We start from the raw sequence: 10,937 nt of genomic DNA, 5'->3' as shown, positions 1-10,937 counted from the left end.
GCTACATTTTAAGGTCACCCTTCTGCAATGAACCCCACGCAGTGAGCGCTACCCATGCTCACAGAGCCCCATTTCTGTTCAGAATGCTCCATGAAGCTGGCATGCTGAGTTTATGGCAAGATCAGGGCTTTTTTAAAAGCAAGATACAAAAATTCAGAGTAATAAAGAACAGGTGGGGAAGGCAGAGGGAGGGCAAAGTAATACAGCTGCAAGGTTAAGCCATGTAATCTAGTGACAGGTGCAACCTGATGGTTCTCAAGCAGTATTTTCAGTATATCTCAGGCATCCTTAACACCATCAGTCTTCTCCCTTGCCTGATAATGAAGTCTAAGTTACTGCATATATTCTTAAAGCACCTTTAGGGAAAAAAAGCTTTAATATCAGCAGATATTCCCTGTGAGTCTACGGGGTTCATGATTTGTGAATGACAAGAGGAAATGAAAAGTGAACTGCACAGCATGCTACTAGAAGTTGAAATGGAAACTCAAACTGATTTCCTTCTTTTCTGGCAAGTCCCCATTTCATTTTGGATGCTAATCTAGCCATTACATGTAATGAAACTTCAATTCTAATTTCATTCAAATAATGCCACTTAGCAGACTTCTCTTTGCAGATAGAAAGCAGTCAGTGTGGTTCTGGATGCCTAAACAATACATTAGCAGTTAGTGCAGTGAAGGGAAATGACATTGCTGCATAATTTCATCTTCCTGGGCAGTTAGGTCAAATGCAGGTTTTCAATGAGCTGGAACTGTGTGCTGTGACAGACAAGTAAGCCCAGAATTAGCCCATTAATTAGATATCAAATACCACCAGACTGACAGGTCAGCTGTGGTCACTGTACAGTTAAATGGAAAACAGTGGAGCAGTGAGAGTTGTTCAGTTTGCTGCTAGTGAATTTACAAGCTCTGTTGTAGTCAATGAGTTCCATGGCTTTTGCAGAGACACATTTGTGAAGCTGAGGCAAATCTCCTAGACTCCGTTAATTAAAATACACCTAATTGGGCTCTATAGCTATTAGGAAGGGTCGGTTACATTGAAAGAAAACAGACTGAAAGGTTTGCACACATTATAATCTCTTCATCAGGGACAAATAGGAAGCTTTTCAAGAGACTGTAATTAAGAGTTGGTTGTCAAATAAAATGGCCATCTGAAAATCTGGATCCAGGATGTTCAAGGCCATCTCTGGGTATAAAATGATGCATTGAAAATATACAAATGTGTCTGAATGGAAAACACACTCTGCATTGCAGTGCTTAAGGGTAGCTGAGTATTCATAGCATCTCATAAACAGGGATCCGGGTTTTCCATTTCTCACAGAAAAACAGAAAAACCTGCAGATTATCCCTTTTACCTGAGAGCACCAGGATAAGTGATCCCTCCTCGAATGGAAGGAAAATGTTGGCCAGGTAGGAGTGATGAGAGAGAGATCAGTGAGTACTGGCCAGTTCCTTCTTCTTCCTGTAGAGTCTGGCCAGGATAAGGGATGATTTAACTACATACACATTTATTATATACAAGATTTAAATAAAAGCAATATTAATAAACATATTTCCAATATATAATATTTATACAGAAATAGATAGATAGATATAATTTTATTAAATAAAGCCTAGAAGTTTATCCCCCCTCAGGCTTCACACCCAGCACAGGTTAAGTGAATAAAGTGAAATTGGTAAACAACAGATAGACACAAGTGTCACCCAATTCTCGTTAAAAAATTAGGAGATCGTGGTGTCGATGCCTACACAGTCAGATGGGTCACCAATTGGCTGGAGGCCCGCACCCAGAGAGTGGTGGTGGATGGATCATTTTCGAATTGGAGGGATGTGGCCTGTGGGGGATGGAGAGAAGAGAGGGGCTCGGTCCTCGGGCCCACACTGTTCAACATCTTCATCAGCGACTTGGACGAGGGGGTGAAAAGCACCTTGTTCAAATTCGCAGATGACACTAAGATGTGGGGGGAAGTGGGCACTCTAGAAGGGAGGGACAGGCTGCAATTGGACCTAGACAGGTTATAGGGGTGGGCGGATGAGAATAAGATGGGATTCAATACTGACAGTGCAAGGCATTGCACCTGGGGAGTAAGAACCAGCAGCATACCTACAGGCTGGGGAACTCCCTTCTCATCAGCACAGAGGCAGAATAGGATCTTGGAGTTATTATAGACTCCAAGATGAACATGGGCCACCAACGTGGGGACGCAGTCAGGAAGGCTAACCGCACCTTGTCATGCATCCACAGATGCATCACGAGTAGGTCCAAGGAGGTGATCCTCCCCCTCTATATGACATTGGTCAGGCCGCAGTTGGAGTACTGCGTCCAGTTCTGGGCGCCGCACTTCAGGAGGGATGTGGCCAGCATCAAGAGGGTCCAGAGAAGGGCCACTTGTGTGATCAGATGTCAGCAGGGCAGGCCCTATGAGGAGAGGCTGAGGGACCTGAACCTGTTCAGCCTCCACAAGAGAAGCCTGAGAGGGGTTCTGGTGACCGTCTGTAAACTGGCCAACGGAGACCAGCAGGCAATGGGAGAGTCCCTGTTCCCCCGAGCACTACTGGGAGTAACAAGGAATAACGGCCATAAGTTGATGGAGAGTAGATTCAGGCTAGACAACAGGAGGCACTACTTCACAGTCAGGACGGCTAGGATCTGGAACTAACTTCCAAGGGAAGTGGTGCTGGCTCCTACCCTGGGGGTCTTTAAAAGGAGGCTAAATAAACACCTAGCCGGGGTCGTTTGACCCCAGCGCTCTTTCCTGCCCATGGCAGGGGGTCAGACTTGCTCAGGTCCCTTCTGACCCTACCAACTATGAAACTATGAAGTGAACAACAGGTAGGTACAGATGAACTATTGGTGAGATTATTGACAAGGATTTCTATAGGGCATCTATGTATATGAATCAAATAACCAGCCAATCACAGTGGGGTTAACAAAATGTAAGGTACTGGTTTACAAAATTTGAGGCACACAGCAACAGTTATAAAACTGATCTTATTAAGAGTCCCCAGAGTCCTGTCAGGCCCCAGGGAATAGTATGGAAAACCCAAATCCCCTGCACCATGGGCTTGGCCTTCTGCTAGGGGGCTGGAGGCCTGGGCCACCTCATGCGGCACCAGGGCTCAGCCTGATCTTGCGCCCTCCATGCAGCATTGCCTGCACTGCATCTGGGTCCTAGTGGCCCTGTGCACTGCCATGTGCGCCGGTGGTTCTGGCCTCATGCCAGGGTTGCAGACTGGAGCTGTCTTGAACAGCTCTCAAAGTCTGGGCTTCATGCACCAATCATGTACTGTGGTTTCCCAGCCTCGTGCCGGGGCTGCAGACCCGATCTGTCTTGAACTAATCCTAGTGTCTTGCCCCACACGCCATACTGCACACCGACAGGGACCAAACCCGGAGTTGACCATTGCTCCAGTCAGTTCAAGAGGCATTTTCAGGGGCTCTTCAGGACATGTGCTCTGCCCTGCTGGGCAGCTCTCACAGCTCTTTCTAGCCCTGCTCTTCTTTCCATCCCCCAACGCATCTACTGTGTGCTGGGCGTGCTGTTCCTTTTATTCACTATGGAGGCCCCACCACAGGAGTGCTGCTGGACCTGCAAAGTGTAGACTTCAGTCAGGTCCAGGGCTTTTTGTCCCACCTCACTCAGGCAGGGGACAGGGTAAGCCCCTCCCAGAAATTACCCAATTGGTGGATGTGCTCCACCAATCACCATGGAGATTCTCCAAGACCAGGCAGGCTGGGCTGCATTGGTAAGTCCACCACAATTTTCATAGATTTCATAGATTTCATAGACATTAGGGCTGAAAGGGACTTCGGAAGATCATTAAGTCCAGTCCCCTGCCCCATGGGCATGAAGTCAGCTGGGGTCAAAGGATCCCAGCAAGATAAACATCCAAATGTTTCTTAAAGGAGTCCAGAGGAGGTGCTTGCACTGCCTCTGGAGGCAGTCTATTCCAGGCCTTGGGGGCTCAGACAGTAAAGTTTTTCCTTATGTCCAGCCTGAAAGGTCTTGGAGGAGTTTGTGACCATTTGACCTTGTCGTCCCTTGAGGCGCTCTGGTGAACACATTCCCCCAGATCCTGATGCACACCACTGATGCACACCCCTCCCCCCGTCCCTTCCCTAGTCCCAGCCTCACTCCCTCTCTCCCTCCCTCACCACCATGGGAACTTATCCCTATTTATTACATTGTAAAGTGGGTTCACTTTATGTGAATTCAATTTATGCACTGTTCTCCAGGAATGCATGTACGCATGCATAAATCGAGGGAAACCTGTAATAGCACTTAAATGATTTACTAGCCATTTGTAACCAGAAATGTCCAAATGCAAATACTGGTGTGGCAGTGCTTGTGGTGGGCTAGTAGGAGGTGCTCCTGCATTGAACCCCCCTTCTCACTGCACCTGACCACCTTCCAGGCTCTGAATGCCTCCCTCAGGGTGCTTCACATCTGGCTGAACCCCTTCCTGGAGCACTCCCGCAAGCCTGGGAGTAACACCACCACCACCCAGGGTTTTGACTGATCTTGGCCTTGTGCCCCCTGGGAAACACAGGCCTAGTAGTCTTTGAGGGTACTTGACCCACTGCAAGAACTTGGGGTGCTTCCCTCAGTCTGAAGCACAAATAGTGGTCTCCCTTAGTCAGCCGGACCAAGGGGACAACAAGGCAGAATTTTAACTCTCTCCCAATAAGTCTCCCATGCTAGGTACAGAGGATAACTTTATTGGTTACAAGAAGTAGGTTTGGAATAGGGTACAGGGTAGAGCAATATCAGAGAAATCCCTTAGAGCAAACAGTGGCATGGTAGCCTTTGATTATGCATCTGTGTTACTGCAAGCTATATATCTAGTTAGATCTCAAGTAGCTTACTCACAAGCATCATCCAGAGGCAGGTGGAGATTTCCTCTGGAGGCAAGCAGTTCATTGACCACGAGTTTCAAGAGAAACAGCGAGTTTCAGATGCTTCAGCTTCTCTGAGAGTTCTCATCATGGATGCTGCTCTGCCTCCTGGGCAGTCTTTAATTTATATAGGACCTTATATGAGGACCTTATAACCTCATTTACCTGACCCAATGAAGGCCAGCCATTGTTGGCTGCCAGCCAAACAATTTGAAATGCATCACCAGTTGCCGGGTAGACTGGCAGGCTCTCTAGCCCCCTCCCAGTCACGATGACATTGCTTAGAACAATAGGGAGTTTAAGCCCCACACCCAGGTGTGTGAGGCCAGTCATGTAGGCAGAGGGAGCAGGTTTCCCCCTCCCTCAGGAATGTACCCAGCTCAGGTTACAACTCAGGGTTACCTGAAACCAATGGGGCCAGAGGTGTCTGCCCTCTGCAGTGACCATGGTAACCAAATTGTCAGATTCGTCATCAGCCTGATAGCAACGTTTGGGAGAGACAGAGATGGCATTTTGCCACAGTGCCTGCAATTTGTTCTAATGTAAAGCTCATCTTACTAATTTAGAGACTACAGATGAGGTATCTCCAGCATGAGAAACTACTTTCTTCTTGCATGGAGCACAATGATAGCACTAAATAACAATAGTAACCCAAGAAATACCGCAGTCTCTAGTAACTATAGATACTGCATGGTCATAAACTGTGAGTTGATTTGTACAGATTTTTCAGTAATATGCAGGAAAACAGCATATAATGTCCATCTCAGTAGCACTGTGCTCCAGGTGTCTATAGATCGTCTTTTTAATACTTATTGACAGTTCAACTTTTACAACCATTTTACAGCCACATTTTACAGCCAAAAAATATGTGATTGAATGTTGCATTATCCCCAAGGCAACTGCCAATCACACCAAAGCACATATAAGGGCAGACCTGAATAGTTTTACACTTGCTAGGTATGTCTCAATGTGCTACTGTGTCTGGAGTTTATTCATGCCCAATAATTGCCCGTGTGGTTGCTCTGACACAATGTAATTAATTGAGTCTGCTAGAGTGGGGTAATTACCACGCTCCAGCAGACTCTAGCATCATGTGTATCAGCATCCCCATGCTGACAAATGGCAGTGGGGGCACTTTAACTAAAGCTCATTTGAACGGCTTTACTTAAAGTGCCCCTCCCCAACTATTTTCCAGAGTGAAACACTGATACATGTGACACTCTGGGTGCTTTAATTAGAGCAGCTTTTGGAGGACTGTCATAGATTAATGCCAGTGAAGTATCTGGGGAAAAGGCTCAATCTCCTTTTGTGTCTTATTCAAAACTGAGGACAGAGAACTCGCAAGCATTAAATAACTGTTATTTAAAACACCAATAGTTCAGTCCTCAAGCCTGTGCTGGCCAAACATCAAATTTGCCAAAGGGATTAATTCAAAGGTGAGTCTTCAGCAGGGAGGAGACAACTTCCTGGATGAGTTCAAGAAGCATTTCCATGCATGCCAGAGTAGGGAAGAAGGATGAGAGATTTGTATTAGCAGCTGACAAGTAACCAACTGGGTATCAGCAATAGAGCAGACAGTGCAGAGATGATGCAGAAAGTATCAAGCCTGGGTATGAGATAGAGGAGACCTGGGCAGAGCTCTGTTAATCTTTGGAGGTAGTAACACATAGTCTGAAATAAATGTAGTAGAGCAAATGGGAGGATTTAAAAAAAGAAGAAGAAATGTCACAAAGTGATAGTTAAGATGATCTCAATGGTAATAGAGCAATAGGCACTGATCCTCTACTGATTCAACCACCATATACCCAGCATCTAGTTCTAGAACTTGTTCTAGTCCTACAGAGCCTGCACATATAAAAGATGCAACTACAAAAAATCCAGTGAAAAGTATATTTCAGCTCCCAACACTACAGCTCTGCGTTGATCCATTAGAAACTGGCTAGAAAAGAGTGAAACTGGCACGTCGATTTTCAGTGCCCAAACTGAGCAAACTGCAGAAAAAGGAAATAGAATACAAATGGTGAAAAAAAGGCAATTATCTTTTTCCCACAGAGATCAAATGTTGCCACTTTCAAGAAGATAAAAGACCAAGTCCTAGATTTTAATGGATTCTTTCTGAATGCTGTAAGGTTTGATTAGTAAGATAGGTGAGGATTCAAAAAATTGTATTTAAACTACTAACATCCTTTTAATTTTAAAGCAGTTTGGTACGTGCTTCTTTAAAGGCTGCTTTAAACAGTTTCCAGACTTTGGCTAACATTTGATTTTTTTGGAAAACCTTGTAGATTGTTCTGCATTTAATTTGCCCCAGAGATTTATTTTTCATTTGTCTAAGATATTTATTTTGTTATTTCTTTTAAAACTATTCATTGCATGAAATATGCCTTGCAAAATCTTGTCCAAATTGCTGCTATGGCTGTCATGTATTTTGGGTTGGTGCTGATGATGGATGACAGATTATTTATGTTGGTTCTGCGGCCTGCATAGTATCGTGAATGGGGGAGGGTTACAACTCACATTATATCATAAGCATTTTGATCTAGTAGTTAAGCCACCAGGGCTAGGGACAGAAGTTATACATAAATCGGTATAGGTGATCAAAAACTGGTTCAAATCTGTAACACAACAGAAGTTCAGTGCACATAAACTGCTTTCAAAATGGCTGAAACCAGTTTAAGATAAACCTTGATGGAAGTAGTATCAGATTTAATTGATTTAGGTTAAATCAGTTTATTGAACTTTTGTCCTAGATCTCCTCCAGATTCAAGTTAACTCACAGTCTCCCAGCATCCCAGAATGCTTTGTGCTTCCCCCACAACCCTACCTCGCAAGGTTGGCAGGCTAGCCTTGGCCCAAGCTGTTTGTTGCACCCGAGCAGGGAGGTGTGCTCTAGCACACTCCCCACCAGTTTCTGGCCTGGGCCACTGCAGGCACGTGGCTGCATTTCTGGAATCGAGAGTGAATGTCTGTTTACTTGCTTATTGGTTCAATCTACACAGCTTAAACTAACCTGCAAAGATTGAATCAATTCAGCCTTGGGCTTTTTGACTGTTTTGGATCATAGGGACACATGTATGGTTAAGGGCTTGCAGGCCAAGCCCTATGAGGAGAGACTGGGGCACCTGGACCTCTTCAGCCTCCGCAAGAGAAGGTTGAGCGGCGACCTTGTGGCTGCCTATAAGTTTATCACGGGGGCACAGAAGGGAATTGATGAGGCTTTACTCACCAAGGCGCCCCTGGGGGTTACAAGAAATAATGGCCACAAGCTCGCAGAGAGCAGATTTAGACTGGACATTAGGAAGAACTTCTTCACAGTTCGAGTGGCCAAAGTCTGGAATGGGCTCCTAAGGGAGGTGGTGCTCTCTCCTACCCTGGGGGTCTTCAAGAGGAGGTTAGATATGCATCTAGCTGGGGTCAGCTAGCCCCAGCACTCTTCCCTGCCTATGCAGGGGGTCGGACTCAATGATCTATTGAGGTCCCTTCCGACCCTAACATCTATGAATCTATGAAACAGTACTTAGCCTATGGGGGCAGAGTCCAAGATACCCAAACCAAGGGGAGATTCCAGAGAGCAAGTTATAGGCTGAAATCAGGTTCAGAGTCAGAAACCAAATGACCAAATCCAAGGGGGAATTTCAGGGGCAGAGTCCCGGTCACAGGCTGAATCAGGGTTCTGGAGTCAGACTGAGTTACCAAGACTGAGGGGAATTTCCAAACAGCCAGTGGAGCAGGGTCAGAAGTCAGAAACCCAAGAGTGCAGGATCCAAGAAGGCTTACCACAGCAGCCCTTCAGGCAAACTGCTGCCTGGCCTCCAGCCTGCCTTCAGAGGTGGAACTAAATGAGGTGGCTGCTTTCCCCAGCAGCCATTTGAGAGAACTTAACAGTGATTCATCAGCTAGGGTGGGGTTGCTGGTTAGAGCCTTTGACACCATTTCTGCAAGGTGATGCAAGTTCATTAAGTTATTAAGGGCTAGGCTGTGATGTTAGGCATGGCTGAGAGCATGGAGTTGTACCCAAGATGTCCTTCCCCCACAAGCAGCTCCTGGAAGCACTATGTCCCAAGGATGTTCCTATTACCATTTTGCCCCTGCTTGCTCTGGAGTTTAACTAGTAACTTGCTGCTAGCTATTTGTACATCTTGCTGGATCAGCTGTTCTAGCAAGCAAGGCCCTGATCTAGGGTGGCCATCATAGGGGACATTCCGGTTTTCTGCTACTCTGTCCTCTACTGATATGAAACCCAATGCCTTTATGTCCTTGACATAACCCGACATAAAGGCGTCAGGTTTCGTATCAATAGAGGACAAAGGACAACCAGACTGTCCTCTATGATGGCCACCCAACCCTGATCCTAGGAGAGCCAATGTTCCTGAGCATAGCAAGTGGTTAGGAAGTGCATTTCAGATGCAGGAGTATGAAGTTCAAGGTTTCATCTGAGGCAGGAACAGGGACCTAAAAGTCAGTCTCCTAAATCCTGGTCAAGTGGCCCAGGCATTGAGGTCATGACTAAGTCCAGAACTAGGAGTGTGTCTCCTCCTCTTCTCTTTGAAAGATGCTAGTTCATCTTTATGACAGGAAGATAATTCCCTTCTCAGCTCTAGTCAAGAATCTCCCCCTTCCCAGCTTCCATTTGCCCAGCGGAGCTGTGCAGGGGATACCAGTTGTGCAATGCATGCTTACTGCTACATACTCAGCACTTGGTAGCTCTGCTGAAGATGCAACAGGACATCTCAGGGTCCAAGCCATGATCTCATCCTAAAATACTATGGCAGGGCACGGCATATAAGTAGGGTGGAGATGGGTACATACAAGACACTTGACATCTGATAGGATCAGGGTTGTAGGCCAATTCTGAAACAGAAGGTTATATTTGGAGGATCAGGAATGTTGTCTTTATGATTGTTATAACATGGCAGAAATTACTCTGTTATGAGCATTTTTATTAAAATAATTTTATTTACTCTTAACAATATCAGCATTATTAAATCATTGATCCTGGACATAGCAAAGTTTACTGGAAGAAACAGAATTTGCACATCAGGGTAACACAGAACTATGTACACAAGGGAATAAAACAGCTGAGTTAGAAGTGCATCACAAACGTGTGCAAGCCTGTACTGTATGTGAGGAAGCGCTGGTCTAGCGAGGTGTAGAATGTCCTCAGCCCCGACTCAGGTCACTTGATGTTGACGACAGTCAGCACCTTGCAGCATCACCTTATTCTGTACCCATACAACTTCAACAAGGCCCATGCTCTGAAACTCTCTTGGCATAAATACATTGTCCAGGGGAGTGCAAAGATCTTGAAGGCCAGGTCTCTTATATAGTTAACCAGATATCAGCACAATGGAAATCATATAACGGTTAAAAGAATCCTATTCATAGAGTTTAAGGTTTAGGAGGAAACTTTATATCATCTAGTCCAGTGGTGCTCAACCTTTTGGCCCTGCAGGCTGGATGAGTGGTCTGGGGTCAGTCCACAGGCCTGGATTAGGTTCTGCCCCACCTCTACCCTGCACACCGGGGGGCTCTGTGCTGCCCTGATGGGCCCTGTGTTGTCCCAATCAGCCCTGCATGCCCCATGTAGTATGCAGGGCCAACACATCCAACTTGCAGGGCTCTCTCCAGGTCTGGAAGTTTGGCAGCAGAGGAGCAGTAATTAGCTGCTACCATTCCCCCACTACTGAATTTTCAAACCTGTGGTGAGCCTGGTAGCCCAGATGTGGGCTGGATATGGCCCATGGACCAGGGGTTGAGCACCCCTGTTCTAGTCTGACCTAGCATGACACAGGCCATGGAGCATTCTGTAGTTTGGACCAGGATGAGAGTTTTGCCACTCACTAAAATGGAGCCAGGTTTTCACCCTTTGCCTTTTAACTGCTCTGTGACTTGCTCCTGCCTACATCCTGCCCTTTTCCCCTTCCCACACTCCTGCAGTTCACCTAGCAGTGTGCTGTATCTCCACTCCATGAGCTTTCCAGCAGTTTTCAAACTGCATCTAAAAACTGCTCTTGCCTTCTTTGTCTCCTTCTCATTCCCTCTCT

This window comes from Alligator sinensis, unplaced genomic scaffold (genome assembly GCF_000455745.1).
Source record: "Alligator sinensis unplaced genomic scaffold, ASM45574v1 scaffold681_1, whole genome shotgun sequence".
NCBI classification, from domain to species: domain Eukaryota; kingdom Metazoa; phylum Chordata; order Crocodylia; family Alligatoridae; genus Alligator; species Alligator sinensis.
Note: the sequence above shows the minus strand (reverse complement) of the source record.